Raw genomic sequence first — 27,215 nt, forward strand, 5'->3', positions numbered from 1 at the left:
CACAATTCGCTTAGTGAGGGTGGAAACTTAAGTTTCTTAGTAGAAAGCATTTAAACCATTGTGATTTCCTCAAATACTAATAGAATGTGACATATTTATATTGATGGCTTCATATCAAGGAAGAGGCCTCCATTTATGAAAGCATTGGCCACTAACCTAGTTTTCTCCACCTTTACATTCATATATCATATGATATCCAAAAAGGGCTGATGAAGCACAACTAAAATGACTTCCCTTAATCTTGTGGCTACTACTTTAGCACTAGATACTTTCCCATTATCATAAATTATAATTAGGATAAAAAAAGAATTAAATGTTGCACATTGGGACAATTTAAGATATTATTGCAACTCTGCAATTGCTCTAAATTTCAATATACGTGAGAAAGTGACTCAAGATTAGTAAACTTAAAAGCTCTAGCTACATTTAAAACTAAAACTAATAATAAAATTTAACTAAATATTTAACAAACCAGTCACCAAATCATTCATAACTCTGACTTCCAATATAAAATTAAATTCAATAATTAAATAATTTCATCTAATTAAATTATAAGAATTAATACTAATACTTTACCTTTAATTATTATTTAACGAAAACAAGACACTATAACTTTTGAGCTACTCATAACTTATATATGCTTCCTATTAATACATTTCCTTTGATCATTATTTTTTTAACTAAAAAAAGAGATTGTGACTTTTAATCCCTCGTGGCTTATGTATGCTCAACCGTCATTGTTAATTCTTAACACTATTTGTAGATCACTAATTTGTAAATAATTGTGAATGAGAGTTAAACTAAAGAATACCACTGAGCATAGAAAATACCAACTCACTGCACATTACATTTGGGTTTTTATGCTGAAATTTGGTAATGTAATGTTTGGTGAAGTCATGATTTTATGTTGTTAAAAATATATATTTTTTAATACATAAACATATTTAATATCATGAAAAACCACCTTCGTAACACTTGTATTATATATATTTAGTAATTTAATTTATTAATTTTAAAAAATCTTTATATAATTCTAAGTAAAATTGATGAGAAAACATTAAGTCAAAAGAGCCAAAAACATAAAGGAGTGAAACTACACTATTTTTTTGAAATTACTAGCTTATAATTTAATATGAGGATTTTTTTGAAATTACTGGCTTATAATTTAATATGAGGATGAAATTTTAAATATAGGGAGATATATTGGAATGCTAGATAAATAATAATAATAATAATAATTATTATTATTATTATTATTATTATTTATTTAAATTTATTGGTATGGTATAGAAAATATAATGATAGGTGTATTAACAAAAATTTAATTAAATAATAATAATCATAATAATAATAATAAAGTTCACTTGTGTAGAATATATAATGATGGGTGGAGAATATATAGTTATGGGATGTACTATTCAGGTACTCTGTGATGTGAAGGTCAACAGTTCAAACTTTTGTGGTAAAAAATCCAACCATGTTAAGGGTTGGTTTGACCTAGGACAGGGTGATCCCTGAGTGATTTTGATGACTTAGATGCCCTTGTATCATGGTTTCTCAATCCAAGGATTAAGCGTGCAGTCATCTCGAGACACATACAACTTAGCAAAAAAAACATCTGTTAATTTATTTTTATTAACATTATTACAAACAACTTTTTGGACAAAGAATTCATAATATTAATGATTCATATTCATAACCATGATATTTTAGAACATATAATTCAACCGAGATGGGATATATAGCTGGATATGGGAGAGTTGTTTAGATGTAGTGTTAAATCAAATAATAATGATATTAAAACATAATGCCAACTCAACTAAACCATCCTAGATCCATCTAACTTTGGATCTATCATGGGTGCAGAAGGATCAAATCCCTCAAGATGCAAACCTTTCCTCAAATTATTAATACAAATTTATTAAATATCATAATATTAATATTAATATATTAATATTCATAAATAAGTATAAAGTTATAATATATTATAATATTAATATTAATATTAGATTTAATGATGTTTTTTTTTCTTATATATGGGATAATAACAAAATTTATAATAAAACTATATCGAAATAATAATTTCAAATATTACAATTTCGATGTTGAAATATTTATGTATTTAAAGATTTTAATATATCCATACGATATCATTTTTCGTTTTAATTTTTTTTTACAAATATTTAATTAAAATATATATATTAAAAATTTTGGAGCAAAATTTTGGTTCGTGTTGAATTGTATTGTACTTTTGTTTCATGTATATGGTTATTTTCATTTTTGTTTTGGGCTGAAATTATTTTTATTTTTATTATTAATTTATTGGAGACAAGACATACTTACACATGGCCTCATATTAGCTTGTAAAATGTACTTCTCTGAGCAAAAACTAATAAAAATAATAAATCCATTTAATTTGTTATATTATAATTTTGTGTGGTTAATAACTTACGATCTCTTAGGATATTGCCTTCATTCCTTAGGTTAGAAATATCATTCTCTAAACCATTGTAAGGACTATTTTTATCTAGATTCTTTTTCTTATAGAAGTTAAAATTGATGGGGCGGGGGGAATAACAAATTGCTATGTAGGTCTTTTTATCATAAATGTCAGTAATTTCTATCCAACTATATTGGTTGTAAGGGTCATTTTTATAAATCCTAGCATGGGGAGAGATGTTCTTCTTAATGTAACAAGATATACCCCCAATGCCTCTACGGGAGGATCGCTTATTCCAGGTAGACCATAATGTAAAGCCATCTATGTTAGGGACCCTAGATTCTTCGTGCTCCCAAGTTTGAACAAGCAAAATAATATCAACATCATTCGAGATCCAATTTAGCTTGGGGCCTTTGTTCCATGGAAAGCCCTGATGGTTCCAAGAAAGAATCTGAAGCATGTTGAATTGCTATTTATTATTATCTTTTTGGTTTCTATCTCGAATAACGACTTTTCTATTTCTTATTATTGCCCATTTTCCTTCCTTCCTAGCATCCTTTACCTTTTGAACCTCCTTTCTCAATTCTACTTGATCTTCTGGAAGGAAGCCACAGTAATAATTTACGACCTTTGTGGTCATAATTTACAATCTCTCTACGATAATAATTCACGATCTCTCTGCGGTAATAGAAAAACAATCTGGGGCACGTGCGTCTGCGGTTCGACTTGTTGATATCAGGGGCACACATTCCTTATATTTTTCTAAGACATATCTGCTCATATATTTTCAAGTATGAATAATTCACCACAATTACCAAAGATTACCAAAGGTAGACCTAGCACAGTTACTCTACAAAGCCTCTATGAGTATATAGAGTCTTTAGAGAAACGTAGAGAAGAAAGAGAAGCCAAGCTACAAACAGAGTTAGCAGCCATGCTAGAAAATAAATTCACATCTCTTGAAGATGAGATCCAAAAACAAATAGAAAATAAAATAGAACTATTGGAGAATAAGATGGAGGCAATGGAGACTTGGTTGCAGGTTATAGAAAAACAAAACCAAGATATGAACCAAACAACCCAGCAAGTAGATGCTGATACTTTAGAGAGTCTTAAGTGGCAGGTAAATTAGATATCAAACCAATTAAATATGAAATGAAAAAGTTGATAGAATTAGACCATGAGCGTAACAAAAGGGTCTTGAACCTTATAATCTTTGGTTTGAAAGAGAAGGTAGATGAGGATACTTTAGCCATAGCCCAGACAAAACTAGAAAGCAACACTCAAAGAAAGAAGCCCTGACAGTTCCAAGAAAGATGTTGCAGTAATAATTTACGATCTCTTAGGATCACTGAACAACAGACCACCTCGTTATGATTAGGATCATTGTGGAGGAATGCCGCAATGATAGATCCAATCCCTTTTGTTGCTTTGTGGACTTTAGAAAGGCTTTCGACACGGTTCCTAGAAACAACCTTTGGAATATATTAGAAGAGCTAAAGGTTCCTTTTGAGTTGAGAGCTGCCACTATAAGGTTATACGAGAATGTAATTTCCAAGTTAAAGAGCAATGAGGGGTGGTTGAAAGATATTAAGTGTAATATCAGAGTTAAACAAGGTTTCTCCCTCTCCCCTACCCTATTTGGCATTTACATCGACAATCTAGAAGGTTGTTTAGAGGAAGCAGGATGTGTTGGCATGATCTTAGCTGGAATAGTCATCATCCTTCTTTTCTACGCTGATGATATTGTTCTTCTCACAAGGTGCCCATCTGATCTTGATAAGAAACTTATACTTCTTAAGGATTTCTGCTCTACCATGGGTATGATTGTTAACGCTCACAAAACAAAAGTTATGATTATCATATCCAAGAAGGACAATTACGCTAATTTTATGTATGACGATAGTAACTTGGAGGAAGTGTCTTCCTACAAGTACCTAGGAATTGATATTCATCACAAACTCAAATGAAACTATAGCATTGAGAAAAGGATTAATGGGGGATGGAAAACTTATTTTGGTCTTGAAAATAATTGTAAAACGATAAACCTGTAATGTGGGATAGAAAGAAGTTCCTCTTTGAAACTTTAGCCACTCTGGTTATCTTATATGGATGTGAAGTTTGAGGTTGTAGCATCTCTAGAGAATCCTGGAGAAATATTGAGCAAATCTAGAAGTGTTTTATAACATATAACCTCAAAATTAAAAGAAACAAACCCTATCCTATTCTCCTTATAGAAGTGGGTCTTTCCCCCATCGAGAGCCTAGCTATGACTAGGCTTCTGTTATACAAGCACAAACTCAATAACATAGGAGACCATAGACTTCCTAAGCTAGCTTTAAATTCCAGCCAAAACCACCTAAGGCTCAAACAAGGTTGGTATAAAGACACGAGGGCCTGGTTGAACCATTGGGAGATCGAAGAGAATGTTGTATTGCAAAACATTAATAACATTAAAAATATTGTTACTTCTAAGTTCAAAGAAAAAATGTGGTGTGAGAAAGATTTAGCAGCTAAAAGAAAATTAAGATATTATAAGGAGGTCATCAACCCCACCCTAGAAGATCAAAAGTATCTCTTTGTTTTAACTAGCTCAAAGAAGAAAATTAATATAGCCAAGATTAGAACGAACTCTCATGAGCTCCATAGTGAAACAGGTCGTTGGGCAGTTCCTAAAACACCATGGATTGAAAGGTTCTACCATCTCTGTGAGAATGTCAATAGTTGCACATGGAAGACATGAATTTGGCAAACAACATGGGAGGAGCTCACAGGTGCGGATCACCAAGAGCTCCTACAAGAAAATGCACCCACTTAGGCTTCACATTAAACTCCAATAATAAATAGATACATTTTGTTAGGGATAGTAAAACAAATTCATAAATAATAGGAACTGAATGTCTAAGAAAAAAATCAATCATATCTAAGTAACAATATTCACCTAATCTCCATTAATTCTAACACTCCCCCTTAATGGAGAAAGGGGTTATTAAACACACCTAATGTATCCCTAAACAAATCAAACTTCAGTCTTCCCAGAGGCTTAGTGAATATATCAACCATATTATCACAAGAATTACAATACTCTACACAAATCTCTTTGGATTGCACCTTCTCCCTAACAAAATGAAATTGACTGTCTATGTGCTTGGTGTTTTTATGAAACACGAGATTGTAAGCCAGTTTGATGGAACTCTGATTATCACAATTGATAATCGTAGCTTCTGTCTATTCTTCTCCTGCATCTTGGAGAAGTCTATGCAACCAAACTGCCTCACATGCTGCTGCACACATAGCTTGATATTTTGCTTCTGCTGAGGATAAGGCAACAATATGTTGCTTCTTGCTGCACCAAGAGATGACCCCGGAACCAATGCTAAAGGCGTAACCTGTAATTGATCTTCTATCATCTAAATTTCCCGCCCAATCAGAGTTTGTATAACTTGTCAAACTAACATCAAATGAGTCAGAATACAAAATACCAAAGTTTGATGTTCCTTGCAGATACCTTAATACTCCTTTTGCTGCAAGCCAATGGTTGTCATGAGGTTGAGTCATGAACTGACTCAAAACACTCACTACATAAGCTAAATCTGGTCTTGTTGTAGTCAAATAAATAATACTACCAACCAATTGTCTACACAGTGTTTCATCTGCATATCTCGAACCATCATTCACCTGAAGTTTGCTATTCTGCTGTAAAGGCACAAATGCAGCCTTACACTCATCCATTTTAAACCTAGAAAACAGACTCTTTGCATACTTACCCTGGGACAAGAAAGTTTGGCTTGAATCTCTCCAAACTTCTATACCCAAACAATAATGCATTTCTTCAAGGTCCTTCATCTCAAATTTCTATGATAACTGCTGCTTGATTTCTTCAATGAGATTTTTTGCACTCCTTGTCATGATCAGATCATCTACATATAAAGAAATCAACACTATCTATCCCTCATCATTAAACACAGTATACAAATTGGGATCATTTTTGCTCCATTTATAACCATGCATGAGGAAAAATGAGTCAATTTTTTCGTACCAGGATCTAGGAGCCTGCTTTAAACCATATAAAGCTTTCTTTAATCTACATACTAAGTGCTCTTCTCCCATTTTAATAAATCCCTCAGGTTGCACTAAATATACTTCTTCTTTTAAGTCACCATTTAAGAAAGCAGATTTAACATCTAATTGATGTAGTTTCAAATGATGCTTAGTGGCTAAAGCAATAATCATTCTAATAGTAGTTAATTTTACAACAGGGGCAAATGTTTCCTCTAAATCAATACCTTCTTTCTGGGAATACCCCTTTGCCACCTACCTTGCTTTATGCTTATGAATAGACCCATCTACTTTAAATTTTAACTTAAATAACCATCTGCAACCTATGGGTTGTTTATCATTAAGAATCTTTACTAGATCCCAAGTATTGTTCTTAATGATTGATTCATATTCCTCCTTCATTGCTTCCTTCCATTAAGAACTTTTACTAGCTTCATAAAAATTAGAAGGTTCTGCAATGTTTAACATACCACACATGAGCACATAATCCCTATATCGAGCTAGTAACTGTTTTGGCCTGCTCAATCTCTTGAGTGGTGGGGGTTCAATTATTCTGCTGCTTTCTTCTCTTTGTGGACTGAACTCGATTCCTTCCACATTATTGTGTTGTTGCTGCTATTCTGTTGCTGACTGATTCATGTTTCACTATCCTCTTCTAGAAGTAGGGGTACATGCCATTCTTCATTGTTTTGAACAAGATTTCCATCATTAACCTGTTCATGGAATATTACATCTCTACTGACAAACACCTTGTGAGTAGAAGGGTCAAATAATTTATAAGCTTTATACTCACTGCAGTATCCAATGAAGGTACATTTAATGGCCTTAGAATCTAACTTCTTCCTGTTCTCTTTGGGAACATGCGCAAAAGCTTTACTACCAAATACTCTAAGGTGACTTACTGTAGGCTTGAAGCCAAACAATGCTTCAAAAGGAGTTTTATACTCAAGACTTTTAGTAGGACTCCTATTCTTTAAATATACTGCAGTATTAACAACTTCTGCCCAAAAGCCATTGGTTAGATTCTTACCTTTCAACATACTGTGAGCACACTCCACCAGTGTTCTGTTTTTCCTCTCAGCTACTCCATTATGCTGAGGAGTGTAAGGTGTTGTAAATTGTTGCTGTATCCCATGCTCGTTGCAGTATTTGATGAAAATCCCTTTCTTGAATTCTCTGCCTTGATCTGATCGAAGAATCTTGATGAACTTTCCTGTCTGCTTCTCAATCATGTTTCTGAATTGCTTGAAATATTCAAAAGCATGACTTTTCTGTTTAAGAAAATATACCCATGTGAATCTTGTACAGTCATCAACAAAGATTAAAAAATAGTAGGCCCCACCTAATGATCTTATCTGCATCAGGCCACATAAGTCAGTGTGTACAAGTTTGAGTATATCCCTCCGTTTTCTATCTTTAATGGTAGGAAATTCATCTCTATGCTGCTTACCGAATGCACATGCTTCACAATTAATATGCAACTTCTTTAAAACAGGAAGACCATCTACCATACCTTTGTTCTGCAACAGAAGGAGGTCACTAAAATTGATATGCCTAAGTCACTGATGCCACAAATTTTTAGCAGACTTATCCAATGACATCAAGGCTTGTTGTGGCGTACTCTTCACTTCCAGTTTGTAGAGTCCTCCTATGCGAATACCCGTAGCAATAGGTTTCATCTGGTCCAACGAGTCTTTAATAATACAATGAGATTTAAAGAATTCTACCTTGAGATCCTCATCTGTAATCTTTGACACAGAATCAGGTTATTATTAATACCAGGAATATACCACAAATCAGATATATTCCTGATCTTTCCATCAGGCAAAGTAACAAGGACATCTCCATGTCCCTTGATATCATACCCTCTATTATCTCCAAGGTATACTTTTACTCTAGTGTTGGATTCTCTAAAATTTATGAACCATTTCTTTCTACCTATCATATGTGAGGAGGCTCCAGAATCTACGGACCAAATATCTAATTCATACTCCTCAGTAGCTAAAGCAGTCTTAGCCTCAACCATAAACAATCTAACATCCTGATTCTGATCTGCATTTGCATCAGCCAAATGACCTGCATGCCTTCTCTGCTTGTACCTCTCCTCATTTTCCTTTTTCTTATGGAAAAATTTATCAATATGGACTATCTTACCATAATAAAATCATTTAGGAGCAGAGTCATGTTTATGCGAGGTCATACCTTATGGTGTCCTTTTTCTTGATGCGTTGCCTCTCCTGTGATCACTACTTTCCCTTTTGGCTTGAACTTTGTCATCAATGCAAGATCTGAATTTTGAGGTTTAAGAGACAACCTCCTTTCCTCTTTCTGTAGCAAAATCCCAATGAGATCTTCAAAGCCTAGAGGTTTTTCTCTTGCATTCAATCTGGTTATAAACATCTGATAATCATCCGTCATGCTGTTCATGGTAATTTTCACCAGATCATCATTTTCCACGGCTTAACCGATATCAGATAGTTTATCTTTAACTTCCTTTATCCGGGATATGAATGAAGAAACATACTTATTATCCTCCATCTTGATTGAGAGAATCTTCTTTCGGAGGTACAAGGTTCGACTGGTGTTCTTGATCTCATACATATCTTTGAGAATTGTCCAGATGTCATTCATTGTCTTGCAATCTCGAATGTGAGGGATGATGCAATCTTTGACTGATAACTTGAGTAGCACCTTTGCCTTCATCTCCCTTTTCTCCCAATCTTGTATTGTTGTATTCGATCCACCAGTTGCAGTAGTCGGCTTGACTTCATCACCGTGGCAATGCTATAGGCATTCTGTCCCTCAAGCAGAGTCTGAAGCTTAAATTTCCAATTTGTGTAATTGGAACCATCAAGCTTATTACTCTCATTGAGATAAGCTTTAGCAATTTGATTATTCATCTTGAATGAATAAAATCTTCAACAATTTGAGCAAACCTCAAATGTTAAAAAAAATACCTTGTTCACTGCAAATTTCCTTCACAAAAAAAAATTGCCCTCCTCCAATTTCACTTAAAAGAATTCCAGATCCTCTTTTTCTTTTTAAAAAAAGATCACTCCAAAAATACACACCCTTTTTTTAATAAATAAGGATTCCTTCAAAAAATAATGAAATTCCTTTTTGTTTTTAATTAAAGAATTAAAATCTTTAATTAAAAAAATTCCCAAATTCAGAAATCCACATGAAGATTTAATGTAAAAAAGGGTGGGTAAAAAAAATCCATGTGAAGCTTTAAAGTAAAAAGTGGCTTTAAGAAAAATGCATAAATACTTTACAGTAAAAAAAAACTTCACGTGTGGCAATGTGCTGTGAAAAAAAAACAACCACCGTTAATCTCCTTCAAACGCAGCCACAAATTTAATCTCCTCTCCTCAAATTTAACGCAGCAAACAAATGCAGTCTTTAACCACCACAACCATTGCTTTTCCACGCTTAGAACACAATCATTGCGACTGTTCACCTCCTTTTCGTGACTAGTCATAGTTGTACACCAGAAACCTGCAACGAAGTCGCAATTACTCTTCAGCGTCCTGTGATGACATCGCAATTACTCTTCAGCTTCCTGCGATGATTTCACGTTCCTCAACTCAGCGTACAGGCCTCTCCTTCCTGCAGCTCTGATACCATGTCAACAGTTGCACATGGAAGACATGAATTTGGCAAACAACACAGGAGGAGCTCACAGGTGCGGATCACCAGGAGCTCCTACAAGCAAATGCACCCACTTAGGCTTCACATTAAACTCCAATAATAAATAGATACATTTTGTTAGGGATAGTAAAACAAATCCCTAAATAATAGGAACTGAATGTCTAAGAAAAAACTCAATCATAACTAAGTAACAATATTCACCTAATCTCCATTAATTCTAACATAGAATACGAACATCGAGGATGAAGATCGCTTCCTCTTAGAGTGCCCCACGTACAACCACATTAGATCTCAGTTTCAAAATCCTAGCCTTTTACTTTGACAAAATTACATTGAGCTCGGAAGGCTTCTCTCCAAGCTTTTTGAGCATAGGAATAAAATCTTAAATCAAACTAAATAATTGGTTTCTTTAGGTTTGATAGACCAAAGTTTGATCTCAGTGAACGTTAACTATTATCATCATCACCATTAACATCTTAAATCCATCTTAATTCCATATCTACTAAGGATTAAAAAAAATAAAAATCTCTTATAACTTTTAAATAAAAAACTTGAAAAACAAAACTACACCTCTAAAATTTAAATTCTTTCCCTGTACTACTCTTTAACACATCTATAAAAATAATTATGATGGTAACAAATTGAAATGAAATCACTTTATGGAAATCTCTTTAACACATCTATAAAAATAATTATGATGGTAACAAATTGAAATGAAATCACTTTATGGAAATGAATTTGCTTTATATTTTACAAGTTACTTAAATATCAACAATTTAATTATGCTTTAGAATATCCTATATTTTATGTTTCACATTTTCCTCTTCTCACCATCTACTTTTTTTTTTTACAATTTTTAAGATCAATCAAGAGATATTTTCTGATGATGCATTATCATTTTAATTATTAAATTAATAATAATTAAATTCGAGTGACATGATATATTAATTATTTTACGAGTTGCTTAAATATCAACAATTTAATTATGCATAAGATTATAAGATTATTCTATATTTTATGTTTTACCTTTTCCTCTTCTCACTATTTTAACTTTTTTACACTTTTTAAGATAAATCAAGGGATATTTTGAATGATACATTATCATTTTAATTATTAAATTAATAATAATTAAATTTAGCTAATATGATATAATTTTAAAAATATTAATTTTTATTTGATTTATTTTAAATTTATGCTCACATGTGAATAAATTTATTTTTAAATTATATTTTTAAAATAAAATTCTCAAAAATAATTAATAATAATTAATCTTTAATGCATAAAAAATATTTTAACATGATAATTTTCTTTTCAAAATTGATCACCATAGTTTTTAAATTGCAACTAATTCCTTTTTAATGAATTCTCATTTCATGAGCTAAACATATTATATTAATAATAGTTTTGATAGTATAGGATCAAATCTTTTCTTATTTTAAAAAAGGTTAATATCTCAAACAATTTGATCTTCTATAATTGGTAAATCAAAAATTAAAATGGATCTAGGCTGATTTAATTATTAATTATAATTATAATTATTAATTTTGTGTTTTTTTATTTTATTTTATTTTGATTAAATCAAAATATTAAACAAAACATTACAACATATCTACCATACTTGACTAGAGAGTACTTCTCGACCCATATATATATATATATATATATATATATATATATATATATATATATTCATTACTTGTAAACAAAATAAACTTAATTTTAAATATTACTAATATTTTTTAATTATTTTTATTAATATGTATAATTTATAAAAAAATAAATTTACTTTTTTAAAAGTAAAGAGTTAGTGATATTTTATTAAAAAGGGAAGTTGGGATATTATCCATAACCGTTACATTTCTTCAAAAATTTATAATATTCCTTGCTCGATTGAGATTGAGAATGGAGACTCAATCCAATCTCTCAAGCATTTACCTCATTGTACATAAATTTTAGTCTCATTCCAAGGTCTCATTCATTTGAGGCTAAATTCTAGGTTTTCTATTTAATTCTTAGTTTTGCTTATGTGACTTCCTTATTAGAGTGTCTCCCCAGTCCTTTTTTGTAGCTTCTCGTTTCTCGACTCTTTTTTTCATCTCCCCAATTCAATCTTTTTTTGTCTATCTAGTCAACACTTTCCTGATGCTTTACCTCTGGTTCCTATGGTATTGTAGACATGATGCCCATTTTATGGCCCTTATTCCCTATGGAGTTGTGAACATTTTCTGAAACCATAGTGTTTTGATTGTTTATTGTAGACATTCCTTGTAGATTCAAACTTTTAATTGTTATTTACTAAAACAATAAACTTGAATCTACTCTACTCATCAATGGAAACAATCAATTGATTGCGAAATCATGAATCATACAAGAGAAAGAATTCAATCAACACATAACACAATGATTTCCCGGGAAAGCCATAGTTAGAAACACCTACGATCTATATATTTCATTAGTTAGAAAATATGAGAAGATTATAATGCTTTTCTGAAGCCCGAGCAACCTCTGCACTATCTCTATCTATCTCACTACTTCCTAGAGAAGCTCAGGTCAATACTTAACCAATTTCTCGCTTTCCCATGTCCCTATTTCAATGTGTTGTTTCATTGGGAATTAGCCCATATTAGTTATGGAAATTCCTCAATTAGAATTGTGCATTCCTCATAGGCCTTCCTTTGACTACATGAACCATATGTACAATTTAGATGATTTATACAACTAATAGTACATTATCCTTGAACTCCAGTCTCAACTAGGTAACTCTCATATCTCACATGCATGAGTTATTTTTGAGTGAATCATCAGTTAACTAGTTGAACAAATGAAGAAACACCCCACTATCTGACCTCTTACTAGTTCCTCCATTAGTTGTAACTAGTTTAATTGACATTAACTCAGTTAAACTAAATTAATTAATATCAACTCAAAATAAACTGAACTAGGGCTCCTATAATGTAGGAGACATGCTACATGACTCGAGTTAGACCCTAAACTCAAATTAACTGAGCCAACTAAGTCAAATTAACTTAGTTAATTCATAGAAGTTGTCTTGGGATGTGGGATTACAATTTTATTCATAATTTAATTTAAAGACAAAACTAAATTAGGATTTTCTTGTTGCATTTTTAACGCTCCCTCTCAACAAGAAAGAGATTATCCGCTACCCTGATCCTGCCTCTATGGAACTCGAGTTTTCCTCTTGACAGTTCCTTAGTCAATATGTTTACAGCATGTCTATTTGTAGGAATGTACTCCAGAAACATGATTCTCCTTTGCACAAAATCACGTAGATGGTGATACTGGATGTCGATATGCTTGGGCCGATAATGAAAAAATAGATTCTTAGCGAGTTTGATACAACTCTAATTGTCACATTAAATCACTGTAGGATCCATCTGTTGACCAAATAACCCAATAAGGATCTTCCTCATCCATATAGCCTTACAAGGTGCTTGACTAGCAGCCATGTACTCTACTTCTGCTGAATTGAGTGCAACTAATCTCTGCTTCCTGCTGTACCAAGAAATTGTTATTGACCCAACACTGAAGATTCCCCCTGATGTGCTCTTTGTGTCAGATGGCCTCCCTGCCTAATCTACATCTGTGAAGCCTTGAAGCTTCACTCCCTCTAACTGTATGTACCAAAGACCAAACTGAGTGGTACCTCTGAGGTATCTCAACACATGTTTAGTTGCCTTCCAATAAAGTTTGCTTCACTTAACCATTTCTTAACTAAGATGGTTAACTACAAAACATAAGTGAACCCACAAGCTACCTATAAATAGTAGCCTCCACTACTTCACTTGAAGTAGCATCTTCCTTCCTCCAATTCACTGCTAGAGTAGTCTCCATGGGTTTGGTACTCTCCATGTGGAACTTCTTCAGTATATCGTTAGCATACGTTCCCTGAGAGACAAACAGTTCCTCATATCCTTGTCATACTTCCATACCAAGGAAATAATGCATGAGCCCTAGGTCCTTCATCTCGAATTCTCTTGCAAGATCCTATTTTCGAGATTTTACCAGCTTCTCATTACCTATTAGAATTAAATCATCGACATATAATACTATAATCAATAATTTACCTACAACCACAATATGGTAAAGGTTCACATCTACTTCACATTTGGTGAAGCCCAACTTGGTGAAATAGATGTCAATCGTGGTGTACCAAGCACGGGGTTCTTGTTTCAATCCATACAATGCTTGCTTGAGTTTGCACACATGTGACTTCCTGTTGAAGTTATCAAGTCCTTTAGACTGCTCAATGTACACCTCTTTCTTAATCACTCCGTTGAGGAATGTTGTCTTCACATCCATCTGATGTATCTTCCATCCCATCTACGCTGAAAGTGCTAGAATAGATCTGATTGAAGAGTACATTTCTACTGGAGCAAAGGTCTCCTTGTAATCAATTCCCTCCACCTGAGAGAACCCTCTGGCTATAATCTGGCCTTGTGTTTCTCCACACTCCCATATATTGCGTGCTTTACCTTGTAAAGCCATCTGGTACTCATCACTGGCTTGTTTGCTGGTCTTGGGACCACTTCCCAAACACTATTTTTGATAATGGAGTCATTCTCCTCTACCATGGCATCAACCCATGCTAGTTGCTGTATTTCTTCCTCGAATGAGGATGGCTCAATCTATACACTCTCGCTCATTAGAGCCATGTATCCAGTGTACCAATTTGGTGACCTCCTTTGCCTGCGTTGTGATGTGGGTGCTCCCACATTCTCTCTAGCATCATGCATCAATTTGTCAGCATTTCTAGTGCACTTCCTTCCATATATGCAAGTCTCTGCATGAGTGGGTGCTTCCACTCTCTGATCCTATGCATGTGGATACTCCACATCATCCTGATCTTCTTCCTTTGGAGCTAAAATCTCCTCATCTGCATGTAACTAAAACTCCCTGTCTGTTGAAGAATATAGGGCAATCAAAATTAAAGTGATTCTTCTTAGCATGATAACAATTTATGAAGTTCTTTTGCAATTTTTCTTAGCTTGATATTCTTATTATTATTAGTGTGTATGATTACTTCATCAAACTGTTATCAAAACAAAAGAGACAAGAACACAAAGCATTTGTCTTTCTGCTAGGGCCAAAAACTCTCCCTCTTGGAGAGGAAAACCCACACAAAAATTCTTCTTATAGAGACTCTAATCGATGAATACCAAGACCATGACCCTTGACTTATTCTTCCACTCTAAGACCAAGTCATCAATCCTCTTCCTTGTCACTCATTGAGATCATTATCTTCATTGCACCAGTGAGATTATCATTGCTGCACCATCCAGATCTTTATCACTGCTGCAACACCACTGTTGTACCTTCACCAACATCTTCATCATGACAATGAGATCTTCATATGCATGATTGAGAGCTGCACTTAGATCCACTGAAAGGCATGAATGTTTCTCTATAGATCCACTTCGTTGTACTGAAATCATAGTTGCATCATCACCGAGACATTGATTAGGATCATGACCTCACATCCTCATTATGCCAAGGTCATGACTGTGTTTACGAGACAAAGTGTAGATTGGTCTCCTTTTCATACTTGTACCGAGATCTTGCCTGCATCTAGAATTCCGAGACTGTTCGTGTTACAATGGGATTCCTGAGATACATATATACCAAGATTACTAGGAGACAGATCTGAATATTGTGTTATCCACCAAGACTATAATAGTCACTGTTATCACTGAAATTCTTTTCAACATGACTATGCCGAGAATATATGTATGTCGAGATAGTGTTAGTGACTGTGTTAATAGTATGTTGTTGTAGGAGTACTGAGATACATATATATGCATGACAGAGGTACCTTACTGTACCCAAGCGAGGTTTCAGACCTCCCAGAAAGACATGTCTGCCTGAAACGATACAAAACATTAGACCTGCACCTTGTCACCGAGATCCTGTACCCAACCGAGATCTCCCTCCTGCACCTCATACCCATCCGAAATTTCAGAGGAGAAATGAGATTTATGTACCTTAGATTTGCGGATACTCTAGACGGGTATTTATAGTGGTTTGTGCTCCAAAATAATCTGATGTGCCTTTGTGAATCGTTGTGTCTATTTTTCTAGTCTGACATGACAACCATTTACACATTTAATTCAATATTGAAGCCGACAGGATGAATTCCTTATCGATTTGCTTACAGACCTCTTGTGCTTGCTAATGGAGGATTTATCTTGGTCTTTGGAGGGCTACTACACACTTTTGTAGACTTGTATTGATGCAGGTCTACCCTGCAAAAACCCAGAATCTTTACTCTTCTCTAAAAATGCATCTCCATATTCAACATCCCGTCTATGACTCGAAGTCTGGCAATCTCATCATTGTTATATGCGGAAGCTTCTTTTTAAATCCCTCATTATGGTTATAAAACCATTGCATAGCAAAATCATATATCAAACTCTAAATCCATTCAACATTCATATATAGCTTTTAATATCGTGTTTTTCAATCAAAATTCTATAATAAATCAATTCCATTAACATTCCGCCTTTAACGTTGTAACTCCTCACGTATGCTACAACCCAGTGCTCTTCCTCTGCATCGATCTTTAAATGAGTTCTTCTGCATTTCAATTGAACTGCGCCAACCTTGAAATCGACTTTGTTTCCATTATTTAAGTGTGCCCTTGCCTTTTTAAAACAAACTTGACATTGGTTAAACAGCCAACCCATTCAACGCCATAATAAACCATCGTTTCAGCTATCAATCTAAATCTTCGACCAGGTTCAACTTAATTAAAGACCAAAGCCCAACGTAAACAATGATCTGGCCATTCAATTTACTCACCTCTCATCCAACAATAACGCAGGATCTCAGCGCTATGTTGTTCATCGATTTCGACTCACTTCAAATTCGTTCAATCCTGGCTTCATCTCTGTCACAACTGTGGAAGGCTTTTCTCTACTTCCAGAACTCTCAACCATAAAACCCAGAATTCTTTCAAACCAGAATTATATTGCTGCTCAGTAATATGAAACATGAATCGATCCTATTCAAAATAGACAGAGCTTAAAACAACTATGCGCCCTTTTAATGCAAACAGAGGTTTAAATTAACAATTATCCATCGCTCCTTGATCCCTCATTTGGTTCACATGGATTTACCATTCAAGCCCCAGTTACAGAAATTAAATACACAATTTCTGAATCAATCAATGCAGTTCTAAAACATAGTCTTCATATTAACAATGAAAAATACTTACAAACTTTGTCTTTGCCAGATATTCAACATTCTTGGCCTTTCCAATTGCCTAGAGGCTTACAAGCTTTTCAGCTGTCCTAGCCTCACCTCTCCTCTCTATTCTATTCTACCTTCCAAAAGGAAGTTATACATCAGTCATACCTAACTACTTCTTTCCACACATGAAGGAATTAGTTATACAGTTACAACTCAATCTTTGTCATCATTTAACTAAACTAGACCACTTTTAACTACCTACCCTTATTGAAATTAACACAAATTTAACAACTAAGTCTTCCTCAAGTCTTGCATTTAGCCACAACATGTGACCACCTCGTCACATTGCTGGCCCGGTCTGAGATCTTCCGGGGCGCTTATTGGTGATCTGGCCCATTAGAATCAGGATGACGAGCTGAGCACGGTGGTACCATTCAATTATTAGTGAAAATTCTTAGGCGGTCCCAAATTTTCATCAGGTTGGTGTATGGTAGAAACTAGAGCTCAAGCGATGGCCAATGAAAGGATGGACAAACTTGAAGAATCCATGCACACCCTCAGCCTTCAGCTTACCGGACTATGTAGCCAGGTCATGCAACTCATCCCGAAGGACAAGGAGCAAGCCCACGAGGAGGTGTATAATGGCAATGGATACAATGAGGGCGAGTCTAGCCACTCTCCTCATGTCTGGCACACCCACCAACCACCCAGTCAGCGACCTCCCAAGTTGGATATGCATAAATTCGACGGTTCTCACCTGTCAGCATGGATAGCACAAATGGAGCAGTATTTCAAACTGAATCGTATCTTAGATGATGCGACTCAGCTTATGTTGGGGAGCATGTACTTGGACAATGAAAGGTGGCAATGGTGGGAATGACATCAACATTGCAATGGACCTTTTAGGACTTGGACCCAATTTACAAAAGCTCTTCAAGACCGCTTTGAACAGGAGGACTCTTTTTTGGGTCGTCTTACTAAGCTTCGACAGACTGGTACAATGGCTGAATATATTACAGCTTTTGAAACCTTAGCCTTCCGCACTTGGGGTCTCTCAGATGCGTTCTACACGGAATGTTTTATCAGCGGTCTTAAAGAAGCCGTCAAAGCTCAAGTCCTACTGCACCACCCTCCCACATGGACGGAGGCTTGCAAGGTAGCTCGTAACGTGGAGCATGCATTAGCAGCCCAATACAGTCGCCAAAATTTCTCCGCTAAAGGTCACCCCCCACAGGCTCACAACACGACTCAAACACTTAAGGTCCAAAAGGTGTCACCTGTGGAAATGGCCGAAAGAAGAAAGCAAGGACTATGTTACTACTGTGATGAAAAATACTCCCCAGGTCATAAATGCAAGGAGCCCAAATTTTTTCAAATAGATGCCACTGACTACAGCTCAACAGAGGAAGATCCACCACTTGAGGACCATGAGGCACTAGAAGAAGACAACCAAAAGGACAATGTCCCTGACGAACCAGTTATTTCGCTGCATGCGTTGGCAGGGATGTCTTCCCCAAAAACTCTCAAAATCAGAGGTTTTATTAAACATCGCTCAGTATTAGTCTTGATTGATAGTGGAAGTACACATAATTTCATCCATCAAAAAGTCGCAGAAGCAGTGCATTGTTTTGTACGCGCAGTTTCTAACTTCCAAGTTCAAATTGCGGATGGAGGCACAATAAAATGTGAAGGCCGCTGTGAAAATGTCAAACTTCAAATGGGGGATTATCAGTTGAAAACCCACATGTTTGCCATACACATGGGGGGTTGCGACATTGTCCTCAGCGCTGAATGGCTCCGCACTCTTGGGCCAATCACAATGGATTTCCAGGAGTTATATATGTGTTTTAAGCAGAACAACTACACACATACCCTCCGTGGACTCCAGGCGGGAGCCCCCTCTATCATCAGCTCGCATAGGATGGAAAAATTGTTAAAAAAGGGCAATCATGGAGTTGTAGCTCAATTTAATGCCATCCAGGCAGTCGAAACAAAGCCTCTGCCAATTCATCCTGAGATGCAACAGATTTTAAATAACCATCTGCCGGTCTTTGACAAGCCTCATGCGCTTCCACCCTCGCGAGGGGAACATGATCATAGCATCACCTTGGTTCCAGGTGCCCAACCCCCAAATGTGCGCCCATACAGATATCCGTTCACCCAAAAGAATGAAATAGAAAAAATCATCAAGGAACTTTTGGAAGCAGGTGTCATTCATCCCAGCATTAGTCCTTATTCATCCCCAGTGGTCATGGTGCTCAAGAAAGATGGGGAGTGGCGGATGTGTCCCGACTTCAGGGCCCTCAATAAGTTGACAGTCAAAGATAAATTTCCCATCCTGGTGGTTGATGATTTGCTGGATGAACTCAATGGGGTTCAATTCTTCACTAAGCTGGATCTTCGCTCAGGCTACCACCAAATTCGCATGAAGGAAGTCGACATCCCCAAGACTGCTTTCAGAACTCATGAAGGCCATTATGAATTCCTGGTCATGCCATTTGGTCTTTGTAATGCCCCCTCTACTTTTCAGAGCCTTATGAACCACATTCTCAAACCATATCTCAGGAAATTTGTCCTTGTCTTCTTCGATGACATCCTCATCTATAGTTGCACTTGGGCCGCACATCTTCACCATGTAGATTTACTCTTGCAACTTCTCCGCAAGCATAAATTATTTGTCAAGATGTCCAAGTGTTCGTTTGGCATGGAAGAAGTAGAGTATTTGGGCCACATTGTGGGGTGTGAAGGTGGACCCCAAAAAGAGATAGGCAATGTAGGAATGGCCTCAACCTAAGACCTTGAAGAGCTTGAGAGGATTTTTGGGTCTCACAGGCTATTATCGTAAATTTGTCCGCAACTATGGTCGCATAGCGAAGCCCCTCACCCAACTCCTAAAGAAAAATTCATTCTTCTGGAATGAGGAAGCACAACAGGCCTTTACAGCTCTAAAAAATGCCATGTGTTCCACTCTAGTCTTAGCACTCCCTGACTTCACCAAATCTTTTGTCATTGAATGTGATGCTTTGGGTACAGGTATTGGGGCGGTCTTAATGCAGGAAGGGCGACCGTTGGCCTTCACAATTCAACAAATCAGTGGGAGGAATCTGGGCCAATCTACCTACGAGAAGGAAATGATGGCCATCTTACATGCAGTCGAGACCTGATGACCTTACTTATTGGGGCGACGTTTCCAAATCCGCACAGATCATCACAGTCTTAAATATTTTTTGGAGCAACACCTATCCTCCCCACAACAAAATAAATGGCTAGCCAAAATGCTGGGATATGATTATGAGATCATTTACAAGAAAGGGAAAGACAATAGTGTAGTAGATGCATTATCTCACCAATTTGAGGAGGAAAGTACTCTGCTAGCAATTTCCCTCCCCATTTCAGAATGGATTGAAGAGGCTCGCAGGGAATGGTTTTCACACCCCGGGCTCTCCCAACTCATTTCTCAATTGCAGGTAGATCCAAATTCCACCAAGGGCTACTCGTGGCAGGATGATATTCTTCGCTACAAGGACAAAGTCGTAATATCATCAACATCCACCCTCAAAAGTCGCATTTTGGCAGAATTGCACTCATCTCCCATTGCAGGACATTCGGGCTTTCAGAAGACGTATGCTCGCACCAGAAGATCATTTTTTTGGACAGGCATGAAAAAGGACATCCTTACTTTCGTAGCAGAATGTGATGTTTGTCAACGCCACAAAGGGGAAACTGTCAACACACCAGGCACATTACAACCATTGCCCATTCCGGCATCAATTTGGACGGAGGTTTCTATGGATTTCATTACAGGTCTTCCAAAGTCAGGGAACAAGTCAGTCATCATGGTGGTTGTGGATCGACTGTCGAAGTATGCTCATTTCTGCGCCCTACCCCACCTGTTTACACCAACTTTGGTTGCTCAATCTTTCATGGATCAGAGCTTCAAATTGCATGGCATGCCCACTTCTATTGTGTCTGACCACGACCCGATCTTCACCAGTAATTTTTGGCAAGAACTCTTCAGAATACAAGGCACTCAACTCAAACTCAGTACTTCCTATCATCCGCAAACAGATGGTCAAACCGAATCCGTCAACAAATTTCTAGAAACCTACCTTCGGTGTTTCACTTCAGAAAAGCAACACCTTTGGGTACAGTGGTTACCTCTGGCTAAATGGTGGTATAACACCAACTATCATGCCACCACCAAAAGGACTCCCTATGAAGCAGTATATGGTCAACTCCCGCCTTCACCTACTTCGTATCTCAAGGGATGCTCAAAAGTACAAGCAGTGGATCAACTCCTACAACACCGCGCAACCATGCTCGCCCATCTTCGAGAGAATCTTCATCAAGCTCAGAACCGCATGAAGCAACAGGTAGACCAACATCGCTCAGAGCGCCAATTTCAAGAAGGGGATCAGGTCTTTTTACGGCTACAACCATATAAGCAAACATCACTCAAGGACAAGGGGTGTCAGAAACTCTCTCCCAAATTCTACGGACCATATCAAGTACTTCAGCGCATTGGAGAAGTGGCCTACAAGTTGGCCTTGCCACCTACTACAAAAATCCATCCAGTTTTCCATGTCTCATGCCTCAAGAAAGTGATTGGGAACAATTGTAGAATTCAGACCAGTCTACCTGAATTGGACGAAGAAGGGTCCATCTGGCTTCAACCCGAACAGGTCCTAGACACACGAGACAAGCAACTGCGCGGCCGCATGATTAAGGAAGTCCTCGTCAAATGGAAAGACACCTCTCCGGAAGATGCAACTTGGGAACCAGCCACTATTCTTCAGCAGTTTCCGCAGCTTCAACCTTGAGGACAAGGCTCGTCTTAAGGGGGAGGGCATGTTAGGGTCCCACCCTAACCCCCTTATTTATGTAATGGGATCACGTCATAGTCAAGAGTCAATAAAGCCCATATTAATAATTGTAAGTGGTTAATCCGCAATTAATGACGGAACCACAGTTAGTTGCAAATGGGTCGTAGTATTAGATAGATGGTATTAATAAAACCCACGGTATTGGCCCGTGGTATTGCATGTATGAGTCATATATAAAGGATAGAGACTCCCTGCGAGGAGCATCGTGTCTTATTTTGTAGTCGAGCTCTGCTCTATTGGAGGTTGCCCCCTCGAAGAGGCCAGTGAACATTACTCTCTGAATAATAAAATCATTGCTATTCTGTGTTCTGGGTATCTTTTCTTCGCATATTCTGTATTTGGGTATCATTTTTCAGGTTAAGAGCATAACAATCTCCATATTCAACATCCCGTCTATGACTCAAAGTCTGGCAATCTCATCATTGTTATATGCGGAAGCTTCTTTTTAAATCCCTCATTATGGTTATAAAACCATTGCACAGAAAAATCATATATCAAACTCTCAATCCAATCAACATTCATATATAGCTTTTAATATCGTGTTTTTCAATCAAAATTCTATAATAAATCGATTCCATTAACATTCCGCCTTTAACGCTGTAACTCCTCACGTATGCTACAACTCAGTGCTCTTCCTCTGCATCGATCTTTAAATGAGTTCTTCTGCATTTCAATTGAACTGCGCCAACCTTGAAATTGACTTTGTTTCCATTATTTAAGTGCGCCCTTGCCTTTTTAGAACAAACTTGACATTGCTTAAACAACCAACCCATTCAACACCATATTAAACCATCATTTCAGCTATCAATCTAAATCTTCGGCCAAGTTCAACTTAATTAAAGACCAAAGCCCAACGTAAACAATGATCTGGCCATTCAATTTACTCACCTCTCATCCAACAATAACGCAAGATCTCAGCGCTATGTTGTTCATCGATTTCGACTCACTTCAAATTCGTTCAATCCTGGCTTCATCTCTGTCACAACTGTGGAAGGCTTTTCTCTACTTCTAGAACTCTTAACCATAAAACCCAGAATTTTTTCAAGCCAGAATTATATTGTTGCTCAGTAATATGAAACATGAATCTATCCTATTCAAAATAGACAAAGCTTAAAACAACTATGCGCCCTTTTAATGCAAACAGAGGTTTAAATTAACAATTATCCATCGCTCCTTGATCCCTCATTCGGTTCACATGGATTTACCATTCAAGCCCCAGTTACAGAAATTAAATACACAATTTCTGAATCAATCAATGCAGTTCTAAAACACAGTCTTCATATTAACAATGAAAAATACTTACAAACTTTGTCTTTGCCAGATATTCAACATTCTTGGCCTTTCCAATTGCCTGGAGGCTTACAAGCTTTTCGGTTGTCCTAGCCTCACCTCTCCTCTCTATTCTATTCTACCTCCCAAAAGGAAGTTATACATCAGTCATACCTAACTACTTCTTTCCACACATGAAGGAATTAGTTATACAGTTACAACTCAATCTTTGTCATCATTTAACTAAACTAGACCACTTTTAACTACCTACCCTTATTGAAATTAACACAAATTTAACAACTAAGTCTTCCTCAAGTCTTGCATTTAGCCACAACATGTGACCACCCTGTCACATTGCTGGCCCGGTCTAGATGCTCCTGCATCATGTATACATTTACATAGGCTCATGAAGAGCTTATTTATACATGATATGACTCTTTGATATATTAATAAATCCTAAATACATCAAGAAGAAGTATTTTGACCTATGACACTTCTTGCTCATGAAACCCATGTAGCAAGGCATACAAAAAATAATTTATTCTCTTTTATTACATCATTTACAAAGATCATGTCATTATGAAGACCTAACCTAGTTACACTTTCTTCAACACTGTCAAGGGAACATCTCATGGCCTTCTCTTTATCTAACTTCACATCTCTATGAACCACTTTCATCCTATGAGATGGAAGGTACACCCGATAGTTATACCCTCAAGTAGGAGACATTCTACATGACTCACGTTAGACCCTCATCTCGAATTAACTAAGCCCACTAAGGCAAATTAACTTATTTAACTGGTACAAGTTGTCTTGTGATGTGGAATTACAATTTTATTCCTAATTTAATTCAAGGGAAAAATTAAAATAGGATTTTCTTGTTGCATTTTCAATATTTATCTGATCCCTGGGTAGAGATTTCTCCTTTTACAATGAAGTCATTTCTTCTACTGGTTTTTTTTCATGAATTTCCTCCTTCTTTGCTTTTCAAGTTGCTTCTTTTTGCTTTAGAACCTCCTTTTGCTTATTGTTTTTTTTTCTCTGTAAATCTATTCTATTCTATTATATTATATACATGAGAACATTACAGTCATATAGTCAGGATGCCCAAGGCCGACTGTGGCTCTTTGGGTTAGCATTTCGCAGCTCAGTACCAGCCCTCGCAGGGGCAGCACATCCATACAGAACCGTTTCCACATCACGACATAGCACAACAATGTTTCCAAACCATACAATATCATCCCGCACAGGGGCCCCGGAGCAAAAAAATTCATCCCTCGCAGGGGTATCAAAAGACTTATGACAACATCCCTTACGGATCCTATGAACAAAACCAAAGCAGACATAGACATATATATAAACCAGAGAGACATAGACAAAGACGTATGACCTATACCAGACCTGAACAATTACGGATGACGACAGAGTGTGCAAATGGAGGCTATTCCTCCGTCTTCTCCTCGAGAATTCTGCACCACCCGTGATGTTCTGGGAGGCCGTTCCAATCTTCCACCGTGTTCTTCTTGGAGGTCGATGCCTCCTGCTCCTGAGGGCGGTTAGGAGTCTACTCAGGTACCCCGGCTGGCTCTTCCTCGACATTTTCCAGGCATTCACCTGGGAGCTCCCCCTTGCTGCCCGAACCGCCTTCACCTTCCTTAGAATCCTCAATGAATAAAATCGAGATGTGTGCATTGATGCGGGAATTATCCCTCGAGCTGCCGAGAGTGAAGATAGCGGAGTCGAACGCTGGAAGAGGGTTCGGTTCAGAGTTGGGATTGTTCGCGTCCATGAATTGGCTCGCCTGGATAGGAGTGGCCCCTGCCCTTCTGTGGCAGTAACAGCAACAACAGTGGTGGTGGGACTCTGCAGTTGGAAGGCGAGAAGAACCTCCTCGAGCAGAACCCCGTCGACTGAGCAACCTTTGCCTGGGTCTAACCATCTTTGCAGGGATGCCGGTGGCTTGAAGCAGAGCGGCAATTGAAGGCTTTCCCGGCTTGAGACGCCCCCCAACAGAATTAAATCCTCTCCCAGCAGTTCTGGGACGAAGCTCAACAGAACAGAGACAGCAATCAACAGGATTGCCGAGCTTGAAACTTCCCTCAGCTTCTTGATTGCCGGCCTTAACAGCAAGAGCTGTAGCCTGGATGATAAAATTGCCAACAGAAACCTGAACTGCGTGATCCCAGCTCTGAGCATAAGCCCGCAACATTCCCTCATCCTTCTTAAACTTCTCAACATTCCCTCGAGACCTGTTCTCCATAACTGCACTCTGCAGCCTTCCCATTTCACCTGACTCTGCATTGAATACCCTGCGATCTCACCTTAGCCGTTAACTCCTCGGCGGCGAGAGGCATTGAATACCCCGTTTAATCTCGAGGCAGCACATGTATGGCATGTGGCTCCTCACTGCCACTCGTACTATCACCCACATCCGGGTTCCTTTTTCTTATTGTTATGCAGTGCTTCTAATCTGATTTGTTCTTGCACCTTGTCATTTTCTTCTTGAGACTGTAATAACTTAGATGGGTTTTATGAGATCGATGTCACATTTCTACCTTGTTTGGTTTGGGATTTAGATGTTGTGAGATTTCCTTTATTCATACTATTTTTTTTGGGTTTTTCATTTCTCTTCTTGACATGTTGTCGTGTCCACCCGTTTATGAGATTGAGACTTCTTGAAATCCATTTCTAAATATCCATATTCATGGTAGTACCTAAAATTGAAAGGTAATTGCTCATAGTCAAGAGTCCGACAATGAGACCATTCTCCCTGTGTGAGATTTATTTATGAGTTAAAACCATTTTCTAGATCTACTTCCACACAAATTTTTTCACATGCAAACTGAAATCTTCTAGGTTTATCCATATCCAAATATTTCCCCAATCCATTTCCTATTTCTCATAAACAATCATCATTGTAGCATGAAAGCAGGAGCCGAGGGAGCTTGACCAAAAAAGGAACTGCATTTGGGATATCTTCATCTGGGTCAAAGTCAAATGATCATTTGTTCAAATACATCCCTCTAGTCCAAAAAAAATAGGGCCCATTTCGTGAATTTGCATCTTTATCTTCTTTAAATTCAAATAAGAAGGCAAATAACGCATTTCCACATGCATACATTCTAATATTACCTTTCGTTTATGGCTTCCAGGTTTTCTCCAACCATAGTTCCATGGATCTTGGGGACAACCACATTCCTATGAAGTTTCCCACTAAAGCCCATTATGAATATGCCAAGTAATTTGTTCAAAGTCCTTGGGAAGGGCCATTGAGGGAATAGTATCCACCTTCTTCACAAATTTTGCATGCACCTTAGATTTGGGTTTTTTGGAGAGTAAAGCTACAAGGACCAGAAAAACCACAACTTCATCCACTGGTGAGGGAACAACCCCCTCCAAAGTGACCATTTCAAATCAAAGATCCCACCTTCTTAAAACAAGAGTAGAGCTACATCAACAATGGATTCGTGAGATCTCGGTTGGCTTCTAACATTAAATGTTTTAATATTTATAATACGTTTTAATACTTATAACATTTAATGTTTTTTAATATTAATATCTAATATTATTTTTAATTAAATTATTATTAAAAAATATTTTATAATGTTTTCTCATAATTTAATATTAGAGATGTATAATACATTTTCATATTTATTAAAATATATTAGCAAATAAATTTCTAATATTGAACATAAATAAAATATTTT

This window comes from Pinus tabuliformis, chromosome 2_2 (assembly GCF_031772625.1).
Source record: "Pinus tabuliformis cultivar Carrire ecotype Pingquan chromosome 2_2, CPIR1, whole genome shotgun sequence".
Classification (NCBI taxonomy): Eukaryota; Viridiplantae; Streptophyta; class Pinopsida; order Pinales; family Pinaceae; genus Pinus; species Pinus tabuliformis.